Source organism: Lathyrus oleraceus, chromosome 5, assembly GCF_024323335.1.
Source record: "Lathyrus oleraceus cultivar Zhongwan6 chromosome 5, CAAS_Psat_ZW6_1.0, whole genome shotgun sequence".
Classification (NCBI taxonomy): Eukaryota; Viridiplantae; Streptophyta; class Magnoliopsida; order Fabales; family Fabaceae; genus Lathyrus; species Lathyrus oleraceus.
Window position 1 is genome coordinate 570,594,923 of NC_066583.1, and position 23,886 is coordinate 570,618,808.

Here is a 23,886-nt window from a genome sequence, read left to right on the forward strand (position 1 = left end):
TCCTTTTGCGTCAACCTTTTGACGAGGTTCTTATTCGTCTACCCTTTGGCGATGACAATTGTTGTCTCATCAACCCTTTGATGACAACCTTCCTTTTCAGTCAACCCTTTGACAAGGACAATTGTTATTTCATAAAACTTTGAAGTCAAAGCCCCACAAAAGCCTTACCAAAAGCCCAACCACACTTGGTATACTCAAATACATCCCGACCATTGCATAAACTGCATCAACATCTCGCATAAATAATCATTCATTACATAACATTGTATAATTAAGCGCGTATCATATTCCCTCGAGATGGAGAATTATGCCAAATAAACATGCATAACTACATGAAAGCCTTTCACGAAATCATAAAAGAATCTTCCGTTAAGACATTCTTCCTCCCCAGTGAGAACGCTATCATGAAACCTTGGAATGGTATTCCCTGTAGGTTTTTTGAAATATCTCCTTTGTGTTGCCTTTTATAGATAGCCTGGGAGTCTTTGACCAGTCACTTACCTTTGGTAAGTGGTCCCCTGCCGTTTTCCTAGGAGGTCCCTCCTGTATGCTTTCAATGCTCATTCGCATTGATCCCCGGGGAGGACGTCATCCCCGACACTCGTCCGTGTTAATCATTACTTCTTCCAATACTTGTCCATATTGATTTTTAATACTCGCCCGTATTGATGTGCAATACTCGTCCGTGTTAGGCATCAACGCTCGTCCGTGTTGGTCTTTTTTTGATACTCTTCCGTATTGACCTTCAACACTCGTCCGTGTTGGTCTTCTTTTTCAATACTCGTTCGTATTGATCCCTAGTGAAGTCACCATCTTTTGACACTATCCGCGTTGGTCTTCTCTCTTCAATACTCGTCCGTATTGATCTTAACACCCGTCCGTGTTGATGCCTTCTTTTTCATACTCGTCTATTTTGATCCTTAACGCTCGTCCGTGTTGATCTATGTTACTCGTCTGTGTCTATATCTCCAACACTCGTCTGTCTTATCCTTTTTCCGATACCCGTTTGTGTTAATCTCAACGCTCATCTGTGTTGTTAAACCACTCTTGATACTCGTTTGTTTTGGTATCCATCACTCGTCTGTGTGGACTTCAACTCTCCTTCTTATCCTTTCGTCGAGGAATTCTCATCACCTTTTGTGTGAGAAAGTCTGTCTGCCTTCTTTCTTAACCGCATCAAGGAAACTTCTGACTCTCTTGCTAAGGAGCCGTTGCTACCTATTGTACGAGAAGTTTTTTTCTCAGTTGAGTTGACTGCCTTTTGCAGAAGACCCCAGTTCAGTTCTTATCAGTTGGTACTTGCCTTTTGCAAACACGTGGTTCTTTTTACCTTCGCGGAATCTTGCGGGAATACATCGATTATCGATTTCAAGCCAAAACTCGTTAGTGGAGGCAAGAAAAAAGAGAAAAGAAAAAGAAAAGAATGATAAATACAGAGAAAGACACAAAAAGAGATCAACATACATAGCATTTTACATATAGCATGCATAACTTAATAAAACATCTCACTGAGCATCTTTCCATCAATACCATTTACCCTACATCTCATTCATTTCATTCATTTCCTGCGGGCAAATTTCTCGGTTATTTTGGGTATTTAATCCTCTCTTTACCATGAAGGTTTAAAAACCGTTGCTATTCATACCTTCAAGTCCGAGGAGATTAAACAGGGGCAGCTGTCATATCCCAAAATTTTCCCTCCTTTTCGCTTTTTCATCTGACTATAACTTGATAACCATCTAACTTCATTCATGCTCATTTATGTGCATTCATTCATTCATGATTAACATCTGCTGACAGGTATCATGGATTCAGGGTTTATAGTTGATAAAATTGGAGTTGGATTGAAGTTTATGACATTTCACATCATACGGGTTGAAATCCTGGTTCATGACCTTGCTAGTCAAGGATCTTGTGCATGACCTGTTGTTTGGTGGACATTCACCTGGTTTGATTCATGGCATTGACGTAAGTCGTTGGTTCAGAATGTTCTGGTCCATATTCGTTTTTTATTAGAAAATATATGTTTTTACCTGGGTTGACTTTTGATCAACTATTGACTTTTTGGTCAACCAGTTGACCAAAGTCAATCGTCAACCTCTAAATCCTTAATCACATGGTCCACAATCATTTCAACGGTTTCGAATTAATTCTAGAAGTTGTGAATGGATTTTAAAGGTTCAAATTTGATTTAATTCAAAATTTGGTTCTTAAGATTCAAGTCGACTTTGGAGATTTTAGTTTGATGTCGGGAAAATATCTCATCATTGTTTCTTTAGCCGATTATTTTAGAAAACATTGTTTTAGTCACAAGTTAATCTTGACATTTTATTTTAGTTATTAGAATTTTCTTTTAATTTCACTAATGGGCCATGTTAATTCATAAACCAATCCAAATCCATTTTTATTCATAACTCCAAATCCGAAAATCCAATTAATTGATATCCATTTTAACATCCAATCCAAATCCATTTAATCTGATTAACCAAATTAACCAACCAATTTCATAATTAACCATTTCCAAATCCTTTATCTATTTAAAACCCATCCAAGTCCAATATCAATTTAAAACCAGTTCCAAATCCATTATCCATAATTAACCATTTCCAAAGTCATTATCCACTTTGGGAACAGATCAATTATCCAAGTTGGCATCCTGCAACAAGTACTACATCAGCAGCAACATGGAAGCGTACAAGCATAAACGACAAAGCAAAACGGAAAATTCAGCTTCCAAATACGAGCCATAACCAACAACACCAAAACGAAGACGCAAGATGAAATTCAAAATGCAACAGCAACTACAGAAGCGTGAACCAAAACGCGAGCTGCGATTTCCAGTGAAAGCCAAGACGACGAAAACGAGAGTTGCATAAGCCACATGCGCCAATCGTGCTAAAACAGAAGCTGCAACTGTAAAACTCAACAACATGAACGACGACATCAAACAATTAAAACGCAGCGGGAACGCGGTGAAGACCAATACAATCAAACACAACAAAAAACCGTGTTGCAATGACAGAAGTGCTACAGTACCAAACGCGTTCAAAACGGCGACCATAACTCAGCTCAACACAACAATAAATGACGTACAAGCGTATCCAAACGGCAATGAAAAGTAGAAAACAACATAAGTAAAAACGCAACAAACAGAATTGAAAACGTGAATTGCATTTCAAAGTTCAATTTCACTCAAATTCATACTTTAACTGCACTAAAAGCTAACCAGATTTAACGGATCAACTAACGACATTAGAACCTCTAACCAACTTGAGCCTGGTGATGCTAACAGAATCCTAACTCTGTTAAAGCTTCAATCCCTATAAATCATCCATCATCTTCTCCACTCAAAAGCTCTCGCGAATTCCATTTTTTTCACCAATACACTTCACTCTTCATCAACCCATCCACAATGAATCCACCAAAAGCGATTCATCAAACACTCATAGCAGAAGGAGATTCAACAACAAATCGATCACGCAGGATGCAAGAAGATACGCAACAGTTGTGCAGAGGGAGAAGAAGAAGCAATCGAAAACCGAAGCGGGAAAAAAGTTCATACTCGATACCTGCTAGATTCGGTGAGTTTTTCGAGTTGCGTTTGACACCTTTTCTTCTTTCTTCCGTTTATGCCGGCGATAACAAAGCGATTTGGAATGTGATTCTTCGAACATTGAAATCACCAGATTAGTGTTTGAACAACGCGAATCACGAATATCGGAAGCACGGTTGAAGAACGCAAGGCCGAGGCGGACAAATTGCTATTGGATTCAATCTCTTCTTGTTGTTTGTGTCGAAACACAAGGGATGCAAGGTTGATGATGAATGGACGGCGATGAGAAGAGAATAACGCGTCATGGAAGCACTTTTGGAGGAATCACTTTTTTTGATTCAGTTTCATTTTGCACGAAGAACGCCAAGATAGACTGAACTTGGTCTCTCGTTCAATTACCTTGCCAAATCGGACCCCGTTTAGGCCCAAGACCCAAACAGGTTGCATATCTACAACCAAACAACCTCACCTTGCACCCCACATTCTATGGGCCTGTACCTCCAACTGGATCTTGGCCCAATCCCTTAGGTTTTTGGTTGATCTATTTTGTTGTTAATTAATTATAGATTATTGGAAGGTAGTTAGGATTTCAGATTTAACTGGTTATAGAATTTTAGTTTAAAAAATGATTAGGTGTTAATTAGATTTTAGATTTCTAATCAGATAATTAGAACTAGTTAATTAGAATTAGAAATATAAGAGAAATAAGTAGGAATTGAGGTTGATTAAAATTTAGAATTAGAATATTAAATTTAGATTAGAGTTTTGGAAAATTAATTAGGATGATTAGAAATTTTAGAATAATTAGATTTATTTTAGAATTTAATTGAATTTAATTGGAATTTTCATGTATAGAAATTAATCCATAATTGTGAATTAACGATTTTACCCCTAGACTTAGAAATAGGCTAAATCTTGCCTGCTCCCCTAGTTTTAGGATTTATAGAATTTTCTAATCGATCTATTAACCTAGGTTGTTACATCCTGTTTTTTCTCATGTGATTAATTCTGGTTTTAATTCATGTTTAGATAGAGTTTAGATTTTAGAATTAACTTTCACTTGAATGATTTTATTTTCGCACTCCCCTGTACTTTACATGTACCCCCCTCCCCTTTCTGATGTATACTTTTACTTGCTTTGTCTTTTATTGCTTTATAGTTACTCCTTAGGCATTAGGAGTGATCACTCTTTCGCAATCAATAAGAAAACCCTTGATCCAACGTCAAACGGTCTTTACCAAATCAAACTCAATAAGCAAACCCTTGATCCAACATCAAACGGTCTTTTTCAAAGCAAACTCAAAAACACAATAAGTGGCGATTAGGATTGTACGTCACGAGCATTAAGTGGTAAAGAAGGGATGAGAATGGAGCTTTCCTACACTCGTTTTGAATGCTTCGAACACAAGACGTTTGGCTTGGTAGTTCGAGGTATTCAGCTTTATCCATAGTCTTTAGTGCAATCCGAAATCAATAACACTTTCTCAAAACATAAAAACAATTCAACGCATTCAAACCTTTTATTTGAGCCTTAGGGAGACACAATCAAAAACCCTTATTCAAGGTAATAAAATCAACAAAACAAACAAACTTTTTAAACCCATGAACTACGAGGCTCTGATTTCTCACTTCAACAAGTGGGCATACGTAGTCACGAGGACCCAATCCTTGGCGAGCACACTAATTTAAAACCTACCTCCATTCCGCAAACCTTTGGCAAGCAAACATTCGATAAACAACATCCATTCAAGCGCAAATATCCTAGATGGTTCCCATGGAGTACCATGGATGTGAGGGGTGCTAATACCTTCCCCTTGCATGATCGACTTCCGAACCTGTTCGTGGTTGCGATGACCATTCTTTGGGGGTTTTTTCGATATTTTCCCTTTCCTTTGGAATAAATAAAAACTGATGGCGACTATGTATTTTTCGCGTAACGACAGTAGGTATAGTTATCCTAGATGGCAAAACAACAACATTAGCATAATTGTAGTTATAAACATAACGTAAAGACCAAACACCGAGAAAACGAGTGCAGGCTATCACAATTTGAGTAAAATTTTAAAAACAATAGAAATTTGCATTAGAATGTCAAAACAGTTTTGTACTTTGAAAAAAGGATCATTTCAGTTGCAAAATCACACCACCAAGTCCTAATATCCATCAACATATATAAAAGTAACATAAAAAGATAGAGGGAGCCCTCATTTTGATACTCATATCAAAAGAAAAGAAAACAACCACCACAGTTCAGAAAAAACTAAGAGACAACAAAAATAGAAGAATACAATAAAACTCCTTCAAAATTTTACACATTAAAAAAACCAAAAAAGAGACTCACATCAAAAGGATTAAAAAAAAACCTAGCCACCCATACTTCACACACATATCATAAGAACCCTAGCCCTAATATACATATCTACTGATATCACCAACATCATCCCAAAAAAGATACACTGTTAAAACTTATTCACTAAGAAAAATACAGTGATACATCAAGAGCTTGACAACAACAACCAATCAATAATGTAACCAGCAGGAAAAAAGTTGGAAGTCACTACAGAAAGAGTCAAGGCGCATAACTAAAATCACTTTGAAGCATACATTTCTTTGTTAGTATTCCTTCATGAATATTCCCCTACTTTTGCATTTGTTTAAAAGATTTTGTTGCTCATGATAGTTTGAAAAACAGTTCTTGAGTTTTTTCTTCTTGATTTATTTTGTATGATTCTGACTTGATTGTGCAATTTGTTTCACGTTTTTGGTTCAATGAGTTTACAACGTTTTTGGTGATTCGTTTTCTACGAGTTCTGTTTATGTGTTGTTTGAATCAAAGGTTTTTGTGGGGGAGTTAGAGTTTATAAATTTTCGCTCATTTTAGTAAGTTGTTGATCCTTCCATGACTAGATTTTGGTTTTTTGTTTGTTTGTTTGGTTTTTTTTCATGCAAGTTTGGCTTTGGTCAGAAGAAGAAGAAGGAAGAATAGGAACGACTAAGAAGAGAATGAGCTAGGGTTCACGTTTTCTTTTGTTTTTGTTTTTGTTGTGGTACCGGGTTGGTTGAGGTCTGAACCGGATCTCCTGACTTGTGCCCAGATGTTTGGTTTTGGGCCCCCTGCTTAAAATTACTTGGGCCTTACCCTGCAATTTGCAGCAGTACCCCTTTGGGCCATTGATTTGATAGGCTTATTTTCATTTCTATTGTTTGTTTTTTTACCAATTACTTATTTCTTTTATAAACTCTTTCTTTTTTTTTAAAATTAAGTTTTCTTTTAACAAATATCTAAATTAATTTTCTTTTTCTTTTTTAAAACCAATATTGAGAAAACAATAAAAGGAAACCTTGATCTTTTTTTATTATTTCATGACCTTTACAATTTTTTTTTAAAAATAATTTAGATATAGGTTGTCATCTTATGATATTTTAACAAGATCAAAAAGAGTTCTAATTGGTATTGAAAATGGCTTTGATTCATTGGATATTTGTATTAATATGATCTTTGTTGGATTGTGTGAATGATTTGTATGTGATGTTTGATACTTGATTTTTGCTTATATTAATTGTTAAATAAGATGATAAGGAAGATGCACAATAAAATCCATCTTTCAAAACAAGTACGAACACTTGTGCGACATCAAAATTAGTTTTCAAAATCTCACCATTTGATTCAAGTCACTTTTGCCTTTTTTTCCTTTTGTGAATCAAACTTCGATCAATATCGAGTTGAATTTTCCTAAATCAAACATAATATCAAATTATTTTTCTTAAAAAAACGTAAAAGAAGAGGACCCTTGGAGTCTAGCATTCTACTGGAACCCTCAAATGATTGGTCCAGAGGCAAACGTTTTAGGTTAGTCATTCATTCTTTCTTTCGCTCCTAAAATACTTAATAAACTTGGACTAAAAAGGACCGTTGAAGTCTAGAATTCTAGTGGAACCCTTGAACAATTGATTCTAAGAAATGCGTCTTGTGCTTATCAAGCGTTCATTGTCTATCAAACAATTTTCATAAATACTTTGAATGAAAAAGGACCGTTGAAATCTAGCATTTCAGTGGAACCCCGAATGATTGATCCCAGGGCTTAGGTCTCATTCTCATCAAATGTTCGTCATTCACCTATAAAATATATTCAACCAATTAAAAAAAATTCTCGCCGCTGTGCATCTATAAAAATCTTTTTATAAAAGAAATACCCTTTGCCTTAAGATGATGCAAACCAATGCTTCATCCACAATCGTTGAGTTGAGATAAGTGACATTTTCCCATGAATGTTGATTTGTAAATCCATTCAATGTGATGCAAACGCCCGCTCCTCACATATTTTGGGTGAAAAAAATGTTTTCCATCGATTAATACAAGATAACTTTCACTAAAATCGACCAACAAACAAACATTTTATATCTAGAACTACGTAAGCCTGAAATTGTCTATTGCACCTGGAGATACGTAGGAGCCGAATTGCGAAATCTTGTCAGACCCCCTAATAATAAAAACCTTTTTAGGTCCTTTCTTCTTTGTACCCCGATAAAAAATATTTTTTAGTCCTTTGCACATTAATAAAAGATCCAAAAATATATCTCTTTTCTCTCTCTTTTCTCATTCAATAAGTAGAAGATTGCAAACTGACATCACGCTAGCATTCATTCGAAACTAACTAAATGATTCTCGTTGAGTACAATGATAATTTATTGAATCAAAAAGGCTATGTTAGTCAGTATGTTATGATTGAATGTTGACATGTTTGAATTAGCTCTAACTTTGTTATGGATGTAATGTTGATGAGTTAGTCTTGGAATTAAACTGAATTGAAACTTCTATGACTGTTAGAGATTTTGGCTAAGTTAGACACTTGGTTATTAATTGAATTGTGTTAATGCAATGTATTGGACCTTATGCTTATGTATTGTATGCAAATTGCTTATGGACATTAGTTTCTATATGTGTAAATTTAACATGTTTGTATGGCTGAACTTTTGCAAAGATCATGATGCTAATTCTTCATATTGGTGCAGGGCTAATAGATACTTGGCTTGACATGAGACAAGGCTTGGCATGACATTTGGGAGTGATCAAGGTTGGAAATGGTCAAATTTGGCAAGGCATGGGGAAGTTTGAAGGCACGAAGATAGAAGATATATGGAAAGGAATACCAAAGTTGATTTAGGGGTTAGGATGGTTAGTTTGACTTTGGTCAATTATTGACCAAAAAGTCAACTCTACGTCAAAAATGTGTAAAACAGTGTAGAATTTGGTTTTGAATTTCTTGTAATGAAGTGTTTGATGGTTTTGTAATTAAATGGGTCTTGAGTGGTGTATTTAACTTACATTTTAAGAAACGTGGTATTTTCCCTTAAAATCTTGTTTTTGAATATTTGAAGATATGATCTAGAATGAACTTGATCTTGAATGAATCTTGCATCTTGATTTCTTGAAATGAACTGGCATGTCTTAAATTAAAATAGAATTAAAGCCTACTTGCTAAGTAACCACATAAGGAAATGGTCAACTAAAAGTCAACTTTGAGGTTGACTTTTGTTTGACCAAGATCAAACCTGAGAATAACCCCCAAATATCAATGCCATGATGCAATCCATAGTAATAAAATACCATAGTCTAAGACTTAGGGTTCCACAAGACTCTATTCCAAGAGATGCACATCACAAGTCAAGTATGTCACCAAGATTCCATGGGTTTGATCCCTAGAGAAACCCTAGCTCAATATTAGGCATAAATAAGAAGGACATTTGAATCAATGTTGTTGTTTTTAAAAAATGAAATTGTAAATGAATGTCTTATGATGGATGATTAAGGCATGTGAATATGCAAATTCAATGACCCATGGGCCAAATGAAGTAAAAGAAGTATTGTATATTTTGGGGTATGATAACAGTTTAGTACAATTAGTCTTATATGAACAAATAAACCATATGTTGTTCGCCTCTTCCTAACACTACCCAATGACTTTCTATTTAGGTATCCCCCTAAATATGAGATCCATTCCCACTTTATCTCAATCACTTAATCCTAATGAACAACTTCAATTAACAATGTTCAATATTGATTTACAACTCAACTAGACAAATCTACAACTATGCCAAGTTATTGAAATATAGTGGGGTGTACATACAACAATAACAATGACTCAAATAAACCCTAGCATTATAAATCTTCAATGTATTGCTTCCTTTGCAATGTAGGTTTTTATCCCCTTATATATAAAATGTATTATGGATTTTCTCCTTGAATCTTTGATTTAATTTCGTTTAGAATCATTGCACAATTTGTTGGATATGATTTGTTCCGTAAACATCTCCAACACAAATATATGATTGGTTTGTTTCAAATTCAAATTCAAATCATATTTAAATATTATTTGATATTCAAAGCTATCCAACAAAATATGTAATCATATTTCTAAATAAAATTAATAAAATCTAACTAAATCTTCAACAGAAAATTTGTCCCAAAACGCAACAATCTAGCCTGTTGAGCTAGACCCAAATGTCGTACCCACATCTTGTGACATCGCTTTCAGCATGTGTCTCTTATGCACCATAGAATCATCTTGAAGTAGCTTGGTAAACTTGAACACTTCTCTATGCTATTGTTTTACAAAATTCAATCAATCCAAAAAGAACAACATGAAAGCTATAAAAGTCAAGTTACGGGTACGCTAATAAAAAAATAAGAGTTTTTTATAAATTATATGAGTAGATAACTAAATTGTTAGGTTCATAACAATATATCACTATAAAAGTTTTAAAAATAAAAAATAATGTTAAGATAAAATTACAAAGAAATTAAAATACTTAAATATAACATATTGATATTTAAGAAAACCACAAATTTCACTCAAATTTTATTAAAAAATGAAGGACCGCAAATATGGTACGTGTACCCGATATGGACGTATACCGGATATCGGTATTTCACCATTTTAGAAGTATCCATACTTCAGAGCTCTCATGATTAGTTCACGTTTGTACACATCAATCACGACTCTCTCTATCAAGAAAAGGTCTTTCTAATATAATAAACATACCATTATCCACTTCAAAGTCTAAAATGATAAAGTGTGAAGGAAACACAAACTTGTTCTCCATAACCAAAGCATCATAAATTTTACTATGTGGGTGAAGAAGAGACATATCAGCAAATTTCAAGTTAGCAGTGGTAGGTTTAACACCACTAATCCCTAAATTCTTGAAATTTGACTTCAGGCTCAAGTTAGCACTACCTCTCAAGTCACAAAGTGCCTTGCCATAATAAATTCCAATAATAAAGCCTCGAATGAAACTTCATGGATTTTTCACCTTTAGTAGAATCTTACGATGCACTCCTATGTCATTGAAACAATTTCAAACTCTTTTTTTTTCTTTGCATTGAAACTTCCTTGATAAACTTTGTATTATTTGAATTTTGTTTCAAAGCTTCTATTAAATGAATTTTGATATGGAATTATTTTAGAATGTGGTAGTCATGAAATTTTCAGTTTTGGTCATGAAAGCTCTTGCATCATAAGGAAAAAAATCCTCATCATGGCTTCAAAAGATTAGTCTGGTGCAAGCATATATGATTGATGCGACATTTGTTGCTGCACTAGAGCAACTAGAAAATCATGAATGTTTATAGGTCTATCTTCTAGAACCTCTCATTGACTACTTTAGGTATAAAAGTCAAGTGCTTCAACATATGAGTTAGTTGAGTCACTTGAGTAATCAATTTGGTTTGTCCTACTACTTCATGAACTCAAGCTACCTTTTTAGTTGCACTCGTTCTTTTAGCTGGCCATTGATAACTATTAGTTGTAATATATTCTACTACATAAAATCACTCTTTGTAATACTTTTGTAACAAGATTACACCTTAGGAAACATATAACATCCACCTTGTTGACAGTACAATGCCAAGCCATTATAGAAATTCTTCAATTAGTTCACTCGGGTATCCTATGTGAGTACATTGTCTGATCAATTCTTTATATATTTTATTAAGAGAATTGAAATGAACATTAATAGAGTGGATTCTCATTGAAGAATGAGAATTTAAGAGGATTTATATATAAAAGGGTGACTTGCACCATAAGCTACCTACACCTTACTACACCATAGTTTCTTAGATGATAACCAACTAACGCAAACTAATTTCTAACTAACTTTTCAATCATAAAAGAAGAGAGTTAGTGGTTTACATATTGTTCTCATGCATCACATTGTCATCATGCTCATACATAAATTATTCCCGTAAATTGGAGGTTAATAAATGTCCATCATCTTCAACTTGGTTATTAATTCATTAAAGGGTTGAGGGTTCAATGCCTTAGTGAACAAGTCAACAAGTTGGTCCTTTGACTTGACTGTAAGTAGCTTCATAACACCTTGACTTGTTTGTCTCTAATAATATGAAAATAAATTTGCAAATGTTTTGTCCTTTCGTGAAAAAAGGGATTCAAAGCGATGTGGAGAACACCTTGATTATCACAATAACTCATATGAGTTATGGTATATTTCATGTGCAAATTATTCATGAAATATAAGAGCCATTGGAGTTCACAAGTAGTTGTTGTAAGGGTTCAATATTCTTCTTCTGATGAAGATCTTGAGACTGTTAATTGCTTCTTTACTCTCCATGAAATAAGTGATCTTCCAAGAAAAATATTGGCCTGAAACTGATCTTCTAGTGTTTATGCACCCTGCCCAATCAACATTTGAGTAACCATTCAGTTGAAGTGTTGAAAATATAGGGAAAAGAATACCTCAAGTTGGACATGTTTTTATATATTTAAGAACTCTGCATGCACCGTTGAAGTGTGTGATAACAGGAGCTGACAATAATTGACTAAGTTGTTGAGTGCATAAAGTAATGTCAAGTCTTGTTGCATTGATGTATAACAATCTGAAGGTAGAGAAAAACAAGAAAGGGGGGGGGGTTGAATTGTTTTAGGAAAATAATTTTTTTTGAGAATTTAGACACACGCAGAATAAAAATGAATTCAACACAGAATTTTATACTGGTTTGTTTGAAATTCAAAGCTACTCCACTCCACCCGGCCAAGGTGATTTCACCTTCAAAAAGGACTTAATTCACTAATCTTGAAAGATTACACAAACAACCGTCTAAGAGAAAAATAATCCCTTAGCTCTCTCATGTAATCAGACTTCATAGAGTCATTGAGGAAATATCTAAGCAACGATATGATTATAGTAAAGAATAATGCTTCTAACAATAAGCAGATATTACACAAGATAACAACAAGAAATGTTCTCACGTTAGAGCAACAACTTGTGAGAGAATGAAGATAAAGAGTGATGGAAGTATTGTATTCTCGTGTGTTTTCGGTGTCTTTTTAGGGAAGTGTTCCACCCTTTTTATAGGAGAGTGAGAAGACCGTTGGGTGATGTTAATGTCAGAATCTTGGGCATTGAAGAATGATTAACGTCATTAATCACCGTGTTATTTACAAAGCAGTATTTGGAGCGCCTTAACTTCCTTCTAAAAATAATTTCTTTCCATGAGTAGGTTTCTTCAATGTTAAGCTTTCTTGAATCAGCGGATCTTAGTCAGAGTTTTCATTTAGCAATTTGCGACTTCAGAGGATGTTTATTTCTGACTATCTTCAGAGTTTCTCTTTAATTGAATTCTTCAGAGTGTACATCTTCAGAGTCTAGAGTCATTCTTCTCCTTCAGAGTGTCAGACTTATTTAGTTTTGCTAGCGCCTGCGTTGGATCATAGTCAGAGCTTCTGGTTACGTATCTTCTGAGCAACATCTTAGCGCTTGATTTTGGTTCTGATGATTGTCTATCTGATTGTTTTGATCAGAGTCCTACACACTTAGAAAGATTTCGTTAGGGTACCATTTTTGTTTCATCCTTTATTATCCTCAAAATCTTAGAGATACATTGTAGAACTAAATTTGTTCTTATATCTCCCCCTTTTTGATGATGACAAAACAAGTCAGAGTAATGATGAAACATTACGTAATATATCAGAAACAGATAAAGGGAATGGACTCCCCCTGAGTTAGATCATCAGATTTAACACAAGTTCTTACCGGACCTTCCTTGTGTGGAGTTGGTTTTGTACCTTAACTATTATCCTGCATAACTTTAGTTGTCATAAGTCATTAAGATTTTTTAATGTTCGCAGTGCCTTGAGAGGTTTTAGATATATGTTTTCATCAGAGGTGTTTTAGTTCTCCCCCTTTTTGTCAGAATAAAAAAGACAGAAAGATAGACAGGAAATGGATATCCATATATGTAAGAGAAAAAACAGGTACAAATAGGCAGCAATGAAAGCATAGATCAGAAAGCATAAAAAACATCAGAAGAAAAGCAACAAACAAAGAGCCTAAGTGCCTAAAGGTTTGGGGGCAGAGGCATCCTTTGGAGAAGCTGAGTCCACAAGTTCTGAATGTTGGTGTTGACGGAATCCTGGTGATCCAACCTAGCTCGTACCATTTGTTGTTCCTTTTGCAGTTCCTCTAGAGTCTTTAAGACTAGATGGGTAAAACCAGAGTTAGATTTCTCCCCCTGAGTCAAAGCATCAACACCGGCCTTGGCAACTTCCTCTGCAGCAATGTGTGTTGCTTCTTCAGCTTCGGCTTTTGCTTTTTCCTCAGTCTCAACAGCAGCCGCTTCAGCAACAGCCTTTTCTTCAGCTTCTCTGATTCTTTACTCTTCTTCCAGGCAAGCTTTCTCTTCTGCTTCCTTCCTGGCCTTTTCTCAGCCTCTCTGGCCAAGCAAGCTTGGAGCCTTATACCAGCATCTCTGATGAAGTCGTTGCGGACTTTTTCAGAGAGGCCTTTCAGTTTGAAGGCTTCAAAGGTCATCCATCTGATCACTCTGTTCCAGTGGATCCTCACTACAGAGGGATCATCAATGATGCCAGAGTTGATAGACAAAGACTTGATCTTCTTCACTGAAGATTCTGCAAAAACAGTTATTGCTTCTTCTAATGTGGGGAAGGCAGTTTCTAGTTCAGAGTCAGAGGATGGGGAGGATGGTGGAGTCTGATTGGTGTCATTTAGATTTTGAATAGGAGTGATGATGGCAGTAGAGGTTGGTGGCGGGGGAATATCAGATGGAGATGGTGTTGTTTGTTCAGGTTGTGGATTTGGTTAAGGTTCAGATGGTGAGGGTATTGGTTGTTTAGGAGGTGGATTAGTGTGTTGTGTAGGTGTTGGTGTTTGAGGTTGATCAGATGGAGGTGGATTTTGTTTTCAGGGGGTGGGGAAGTGACTTCAGGTTCAGGTTCAGTTTGTGATTGCTGTTGAGAGGCCAGAGCACGTGCTTGAAGCTGAGCTAGAGTGGGGGATTGGGGATCAGAGGGTTCGTTATCAGATGAAAGAATATAGTATTGTGGGGATGAAGGTGAGGAGGAGGATGGTGAGGTAGTTTCGCTCAACATTTTTGCTTCAGAAACGGGTAGTGTAGTGGTTGCGAGGTTGAATTTGAGAGATGGTGTGTTAGAGGTTCTGGTGGTTGAGAGGGGTGTTTTGGATGAGGTGTAGACGAGAGTGGTTTGGGGAAGAGAAGAAGCAATAGACTTAAGTTTTACAGATAGGGGAAGGAGGTATAGACTTACTTGGAGAATCATCCAGAGGAACTGGAGGTCTTGACCCAGAAGTTTCTCCCAGCTTTGCCTTCTTCGCCTTCTTGGACTTGCCAGATGGCTCCCGTTGTCTCTTCATGAAATTTGGTGGACGCTCAGGTAGTTAGTCCACTGAGAACTCAGAAATGCCCACCCCTTGGTTTGCCAGATCCTGCAAATAGTGAGCCACCACTTCTGGAGGGTCAATCTTGAAGAAGAGGTAGAGACCGTTGGGAATCTTCCTCTGATCCTTGAGTGCTTCCCGGAAAGTGTCTTGAGTAGGTTTGGTTCTGACTTGCTCAATTACCCTCATACTCTTCATATTCCGAGCATTCAAGGGTCTTCCAATGTCAACCGTGACATCCTCCATTAGATTGTGACTGATCATGTGATCCACCAACCCACTCTCGATCAGAACATCCGAGATGATTCTTCCCAGAGGGATGTAGGTTCTAGGCTTCATATTATTTTTGGTATCTTTGATAGAGTCTCTTAGATACTTGAAGAGCAGCGCTGGAAGATTCAGTTTCAGCCCCTTGTGGATACAGTAAAGGATACACTTCTGATCTGTGTTGATGTAGTCAGAAGAGTTTGATGCAGGACGATGATGAATGGTGCCCAGAATGATCTTCATCCAGACGTGAAGATTATGATGAAGTTCTTTGTTCTTGGAGTGTTTGCCCTCAATGTTCTGTTGAAAGATGGCGGGGGCTATTTCTTGGGAAAAGTATTTTGCCTTAGGATTGATGTTGTAGATTCTTCTTCCTCATGTCTTTTCCATATTCAGAAGTGAGGCTATTGATTTCTCAATGATGACTATTTTGAATCCCAGAATGTGAGAGACGATATAATGATCATTTGAGTATGCGAAACACCAAAACTCCTTCACCAGATAAGTGAACACAGGGTCGTAGAGTCTCTGAAAGTAGGTTTCCCACCCTTGCATTCTTAACTCCTCAGTGAGGTCTACGCCATTTCTCTTCATATTTTCGAAGTCCACCAGCGATTCGCATAATACCTCAAGCTTCTCAAATGGTGTTGCAATATGGATGTGAGATTCACAGTCAAGAATGTGGGGTTCCCTGTAGATGGGGGTTGAGACAACGCCAGTAGTTGTAGTTGCAGTTGCTTGTTGAGTAGAAATGGGTGTTTGATCCATTGAATCCATCTGTTGTGAGTAGTTATAGACTTATTATTGTTGAGCATCCATGTAGAACAATGTTGAAGGACGTTTGAACGATGAAGAAAACCTTGATGAATATGATGAAGAACTGAGAGAGAAAAAGGGTTTGTATAGAGCATAAGTGTAAAGTGTGAGCTTGTGATGAGTGAAAAGTATATATACCCAAATAAATGCATGTAAAACGACAGTGTTATAGGTAGTTTAGAGGTTATGAATTAAATGATGCACGTTATCCAAGTTTACACGCCTAGGGGAGAAATGATTACAGCTTATGATGGAGGTCTAATCCCCAAATCAGCACACTGCTCAAGGAGATTTCAAGAGTCTGTCTCTTGATTTCTACTAGACAGTTGTCTATGTAAGACCCCAATTTTGACCCTAAGATCCTGTAAGACCCTAATTTTGTCCCTAAGATCCCTCATGGCATCATAACATTGCATTTGCATTGCCTCAAGGATCACTAGCATCTTGGTTCCCTTTACCTTTGGGTGGGACTTCTTGAGAGTGGTTTGAGATCACCAAGCATGCTTGAATTGTATATCATTGCTTTTCTTATTTTGTTTACTAACCAAAAGCACAAAAATATGTCACTAACATCTTTTGTTTGTAGCTTAAGCAATCACAAGGTCAAAGCTTCTAGGAGATCATCTGTGCAATGATAAGGCCAAGAGGAGATGATAACAAGCATGGTAATGGTTCCCAAAGCTCTCATACATCAAATATTCCCCCCTAGCATCTCAATTCATCATTTTTATCAAAGCAAGTCAAAGGGTTTGAGGTTGATTCCCCAAAGAAACCCTAATTTATCTGTGCACCACAATGCCTTGCTCATGAAGCAACCTCAGCCCATGATCAAATACAATCGAGGGAAGTTCTTTAATTCATCATTTCATGCATATTTGAACTTATTTGAGTGTCCTCAATCACTAATTCATCAAGATATGAGTCATGGACTTGAGAAGTTGATCAGTCAATTCATCTGACTATTTTGAAATTCACTGAGACCGAACTTTTTATGTGTTGGTCAAATGGAGATGATTCCAAAAGCAAAAATGTTATTAAAGACAATATGAACAACTTTCATGTTCATCAAAAATTGATTTGAAGCTTGTAAGGTCATCTCCCATTCCAAGACATTATAGGTCATTTTGACTGAAACCCTAATTTTGGGTCAACTTCCCAGAACATAACTCATTCATTTTTTCTGATTTTGAGGTGGGATCAAATGAATTGGAAATATTAAGATGTATACTTCAAATTTTATGTTGAACAAAATTTTAAAATCTCAAAGGAAATACATGTGATAATGCAAGACATTATAGGTCCTTTTGGACCAAATGCATTGAAAGGCAAAAAAGTCCAACTTCAAGTGCCCATAAATCTTTCATCAAAAATCCAAATGATGCAAAATGTAAGTCTATTTTGATTGTCTTGAAAAGATATACAACTTTGATGTTGGAAGTATTTTCCTTTCAAGCTTGCATCATCAAAACAGAAGGGCTTGAACATTGGCCGAATTTGGAAACCTTGCATTGACATGTTTTGCACATCACACTTTAAACTCAAAATTCACTAATTTCCACACTTCAAATGGATTTTTTCCCAACATAACAATTGTTCCTTACATCAAGACCTTTCCAACCATTACCCACATGCTTATGTTTGAATTTTCTAATTGGCATTTTCGAAGAGGTGAATGTTTAGGTTCAATTATGGAATGCACATGAAATCTTGATACACAAGCAAATTCAAAGAAAATTACACGTCCATTTTATTCCAGACTGAGCTCAGCTTGCATTTGGCATTGTTTTTGGGCCTTGTGCATGATCATGCAAGCCCATGCAAGGATTGTCCATGTTCATGCACACAGATTGGATCATGATTTCCTTGCCAATCCCTCTATAAATAGAGACCCTATTCCATTCAAATTCATCCCTGATCCAACCTGTTATGCTGCACAAATCTCTCCATAGCCATCACTAAAGGAATTTTAATTTTCTTCTAAAAATTCAGATCTGAATTTCAACTACCTTGGTTGATTTTCAGACCTATAATTCCTCAACCTTGCTTCCTCTTCATCACTAGATCTCATTGCAAGCTTTGGTTGTGAAGGATCGTGCTCTCCATACCTACATTTCAAAGGTGGATATCAGAACTTTTTCTCTTCGAAACTCTTTGATCCTTGCTTATTTCTTAAGTTCCTTGGTCTGGCTGAAGTCCTCTCAATAGAGGCATCTGATTTGTGCTTTCAATTTTGCAAAAACATGAAGTTCATAATGCACACCATCATACTTCCATCTCTGATTTCTCCATTTATAGAAATCTAGAGTGTAAGTGAATGGTATAGGAGTGATGTATGTCGCACCTCGAAAAAATGGGGATACGACTTCAAAGCGAAGCGCGATCGCAATGATGGACTGAACAGAGTCGCCACCGAACTTTATTTATTCCTAAAAAGGAAAGGGGAAATATCGATAAAACCCAAGACAAAAGAAAGGATAAAATATGGTCATCGCAACCAATATTAGGGTTCGGGAGTCGATTACGCAAGGGGAAGGTATTAGCACCCCTCACGTCCGTTGTACTCAACGGGAACCATTAGGTCAGTTGTGTGCATTAATGTTAGTTTGAAATGTTAAGCTTTTCAATTTATTAGGTGGGAAAGAAAGAATATAAGATAGAAGAAATGTTTTTGGATTTTTTAGACAAAGGACTAAACCTAAGTTTTTTATTAGTGGGCCTGACAAGATTTAAAATCCTGCTCCTACGTATCTCAAAAGAGAAATCAAGGCTTACGTAGTTCTGGGTAGAAAAATGTTTGTTTGTTGGTCGATTTTAGCGAAAGCTATACTGTATTAATCGACGAAAACATTGTTTTACCCAAAACAGATGAGGAGTGGACGCATACCACACATCGAACGGATTTATAAATCTACATTCGGAAAAGCGTCATTTATCTCTACTCAACAATCGTGGCCGAAACATTGTTTTGTATCACTTAAGACAAGATACCTTTCGTTTATGAAAAAGGTTTTTGATTAATCGCACGGCGGTGAGAAAGAGTTTGATTGGTTGGATGTATTTTGAGTGATGGCGAGAACTTGGATGAGCGAGATATACATCTCGAATCCTAGCCTCAGGAGTGCACGGTATACACCATGTTCCATTTCCATCTTTATTGAAAAAGTATTAAGGTATGAATTAGGTATTTTGAAGTTTGAAAGACGAGTACTTGTGACCTGCAAGCTCTTACAACTTGGGTCTAATACTCGGGACTACGTCTGGACATTCCACCCAGGCAGTCTGTTTCTTTCCAATATTGCTAAGAAAATGATTCGAATATTTATGAATGTTTTGGAGGGAAGACGAATATTTATGGCTTGCAAGCTCTTACAGCTTGAGCCTAATATTCGGGATTACGGCTGGATATTCCCTCCAGGAAATCATTTTCTTCCAACTTTATTAAGAAGATGGTTTGAGATATTTACAGGTGTTTTGGAGAGAAGACGAATATTTATGGCTTGCAAGCTCTTACAGCTTGAGCCTAATATTCGGGACTACGACTGGACATTCCATCCAGGTAATCTTTTTCTTCCAACTTTATTAAGAAAATGATTTTGAATATTGGAGTGTTAAAGAGAAGACGAATATTTAAGGCTTGCAAGCTCTTACAGCTTGAGCCTAATATTCGGGATTACGACTGGACATTCCATCCAGGTAATCTTTTTCTTCACGTTTTATTTAGAAAATGATTTGAATATTAAATTAAAACAATTAAAGTACCGAGGTTTGAAATTATTGAAAGTTAAGTCGATGTTGCTTAAGAGCTCATTGTAAGAAGGCCCAAGAGTAAGCCATGTGAGGTTGATGGCGATGCTTAAAAGCAATCGACTTACAAGGGTATGAAAATGGGCTCGACATTGAATCGAGAAAAAAATGTGATTTTAATAATTTTAAAATGGTTTCGAATGAATGATGAAATTAAAGAAATCAAATTTGCATTATCAAACAATAATAAAAAAACTATGAGTAATAAAGCATAAACATAAAAGAAAATGTTAAAAGAAAAAAACTACACATACGGGTATCGAACCCACTACACTAAAGACCTAGAAACCACTCCTTTCCACCAGGCCATTTACCAACTAATTATTATTTTAATACTAACTTAAATATATAAACTAAGATAAATTAAAAAAAAGAATTAAAATAAAAAACTTAAGAAAAAGGAAACAGTTGGTCTAGCCTAATTAAACCCAGCCGCTTGGCTGTTGGGTTTCCAATGGGGAATAAGTTGGAAATAGAAAAAAACAATTATTACCTAATATCCTATGAACTTTAAATTTCAAAACTTATTCTGTTAAAGAAATAAATTAAAGAAAAGAAATAAACAAAAAAATTGGAATAGTAACGAGGTCTTTCTCTTCATCCTCTCCATCTCACGAATCCCTCTTTCCCAAACTCACTCCTTCGCTCTCTCTCATTCTCGGTATCGCCCTCACGCTCTCTCTCATTCTCACCAAAACCTTACGTTCTCAACCTCTCAACTCTCCCATGCGCGCTCCTAACTCTCAATCTCAACCAATCGCTCTCTCAAATCACAATCTCACCTTCAAAGGCGAGCTAAGATCAAAGGTAAAAAGGAAAAATCCCCAAATGAAGACTTACTTCCGGCGACGACAATGACTCAGGTAAATCTCGAATCTCCTTCCCTCGCCTCTTTTATCCCGATTCGACTTTGATTTTGGAATTAACTTTTTATTCCTTTGAGATCGCGGCCGCCTCCAAGCTTTAGGGTTTTCTTTTTGATTCTTTTCCGCCTCCACTTTTTCGTTTTCGAATTCTTCTCCTGATCCTCCCTCATCCCTTTTCCTTTTATGCTCACAGATTAGGGTTTGAATAGGTATCTTTGGTGTTGCAAGAAGTTACTCTGCGAAGTTCCTTTTGTGCTCAGAAATTGGAGTGGCCTTTTTTGATGCTAGAATCGGAACGGTAATCTGAGCATGAACTTTCTCCTTGAATTTTGTCTTAATTCCAAATTGGGGATTTTCTGGATTCTTGCATCTTTTACTAATTAATTTGTTCATTACTGCAGTGAAAATTGGTTAACGCAGGAATGGCTTTGGCTTGTAGCGTTTCCATTTGTGTGGCATTAGCACGTTTCTCAGGTGTAGAGTCACCAACCTTGGTCTTGTATGTCTTCAGCCTCTGCACATTAGCTTGAAGACCCTCCAAAGAACGGTTCCTGCGGCGATGATCTATGGCAATGCCAAATGGTTGGAGCAAGCTTCTTTGGGATACCAGCAACCTTCAACTCTTCAAGAGAAAAACCTTTACCAGCTCGGAGTTTCATGTTGTATTTGGCAATTTGTCCATGAACAATTGGCTTAAGAGGTCCAGCAGTAGGCCTGGGGAAAGTCTTAACTGCCTTCTTTTGGCGAGCCAGGCGTCTTCTGGTCTTCCTTGCTGGTGTTAGCAGGGGCCTTGGCTGTGATATGAAGGTTTTCATGAAGCAGGTAACAGAAAATAATTACCTTATCATTCTGTAATAATGGACACCCTATTGTGCATCCGTTCAAAGAAACTGGTGCAGAATTGCAGGATATGGATGTAATGCAGATGATCAATGAACCAACTGCGGCTACCCTTGTATATGGCCAATGTAAGTATAACATTTGATCATGACCATGGTGTGTTCATGGCTTATGATTTTCTAATTTCATTTGTAACTTCTGGTTTTTTCACTGGTCTGCTATAGTCATCCTCTGCTTTTCCTTTCCGATATGCACCAAATATTTGATGATGATGACGCATTGGTGTTTGCCTGGTTTCGACCGGAATTGACTGCTAATCTTGGATTAATGGACTGTTGTGATGCTGAAATTTTGCAGGAACAAAGGCTGCATCAATAAAACAATGGCTTTCCAGTTGATTATCTCGGTCCTCCAGGGGAATGCACGGAACCCAGTCCATTTTCATTTGTTTCATGGGAATTATCTCTTCAGCCTCTCTCTGAATGGAGTTAATCCCAATTTTATCAGATGGTGGAATAGGTGAGACAACAGCTACAACAACCGGAATGCAGATAACTTTGTTTTCCTGTTTGTGCATAACCAATTGAGGCTCAGTGCAACCAAAGAGGTAAACCTTCTTCCCAGACAACAAGCCAACCTTTTCAAATGCATTTTCTAAATTAGAGAAATTCCATCTGATATCATACAAGGAATCCAATTGATCCCACTCAGTTCCAACTGGGAATGTTTCAACCTACAAGTCCTTCAAGTTGCGTTTATCTTCAAAATATTCCGGCTCAAATTGGGGTTTTGAGGTTTTGACACGTTTTGCTTTGAAATTGAACAGAGAAGAAGACGAAGTGGGATTGCGAAGAGTATTGTTGAAGCGCGAGAAGAAGAATTGGTAGCGAATTGGTGAGGCTTGAAGATGGAGCTTCAGAGCAGAACGAGTAACATTCATTGGAATTTTGTTCTACAATGAAAAAATGTAAAATGGCGTATTGTATAGGGTATAGGGTTTTAGGAAGAGGATTTTGTTGTTGGTGAGTTTTGATTTTAAAATGGATTTGGATTATTGGATATTTGATTATAAAAATGGATGTGGATTTTTAGGAATAATCCAATATTAGTTTGAATATCAATTTAATTACTAATAACAAATCAGCAAAGAACCAAATTAAAAACAAATTAATCTATAATTCATTTAAAATTACTTGGATATCAACTCTAACATTCATTTGGAAATTAAAATCGATTAGAGTTTTAATCATTAGTAAAATAAACAATTAAGATTAAATTGACAATTGTAATTAAACTTAATTCGAAATTAAAATCAAATTGAAAAATAAAAAATAATAAAAAAATAAGATATTAAAATCCATTTTATAATCAAAAGCACCATGATCAAAAAGGCATAGACAATGACCAATGTGTAACAAAAATATGGATTTGGGAATGAATGTATGCAAATGAACCTTAGGCCAAGTGCCAAACAAAAATGAAAAAAATGGAAAAAATTCAGGACCAAAATCGGGGTATGACAATGTACATCACTTCCTCTTTCGATTGATGCCTGGATCACGTGTTTTGGCGCATATTTGCTCTTCTGTAAATTTGAGCTCTCACCGGAGCTAGCCGGAGAAGACGGTGGCGCTGGCCACCGTCTGGTCTCCAGATCCAATCATGGCCGTCCATTCTTATTTCCAGATTTAATCTCCACCCTTGCTTCTTATGACTTTTATTAATTATTGGTGTTACGCGTGGACTGAAGCATACCGTGAGCGCGCGTTTCTGGAGCGTTTGATCAGCCACGTCAATTAATGAGGCTTGATCAGACGCTCCTCGTTTTTCCTAATTTCTTATTTTCTGATTTAATTTCTTTAATTCCCTTTTATTTTAAAAATCAATATCTTCTTCATTTTTAATCCAAAAATTATGGGACCAATTGCATTAGTCTCCAAATAAATTCTAGTTTCTATTTCTGATTTTTAATATTTTTTATTTTATACTTTGATATTTTTTTAATAAATTTTCTCTTTTCTGGTT

General features: G+C 36.3%; 1 long non-coding RNA gene across 1 annotated transcript; it reads left to right on the top strand.

Moving 5' to 3' along the window:
* The first annotated feature begins 2,723 nt into the window (after positions 1-2,723).
* LOC127086547 (uncharacterized) lies at positions 2,724-4,781 on the top strand. Its single transcript, XR_007789503.1, has 2 exons — positions 2,724-3,581; positions 3,687-4,781. It is a non-coding gene; the product is annotated as an uncharacterized LOC127086547 (long non-coding RNA).
* Positions 4,782-23,886: the final 19,105 nt, after the last annotated feature.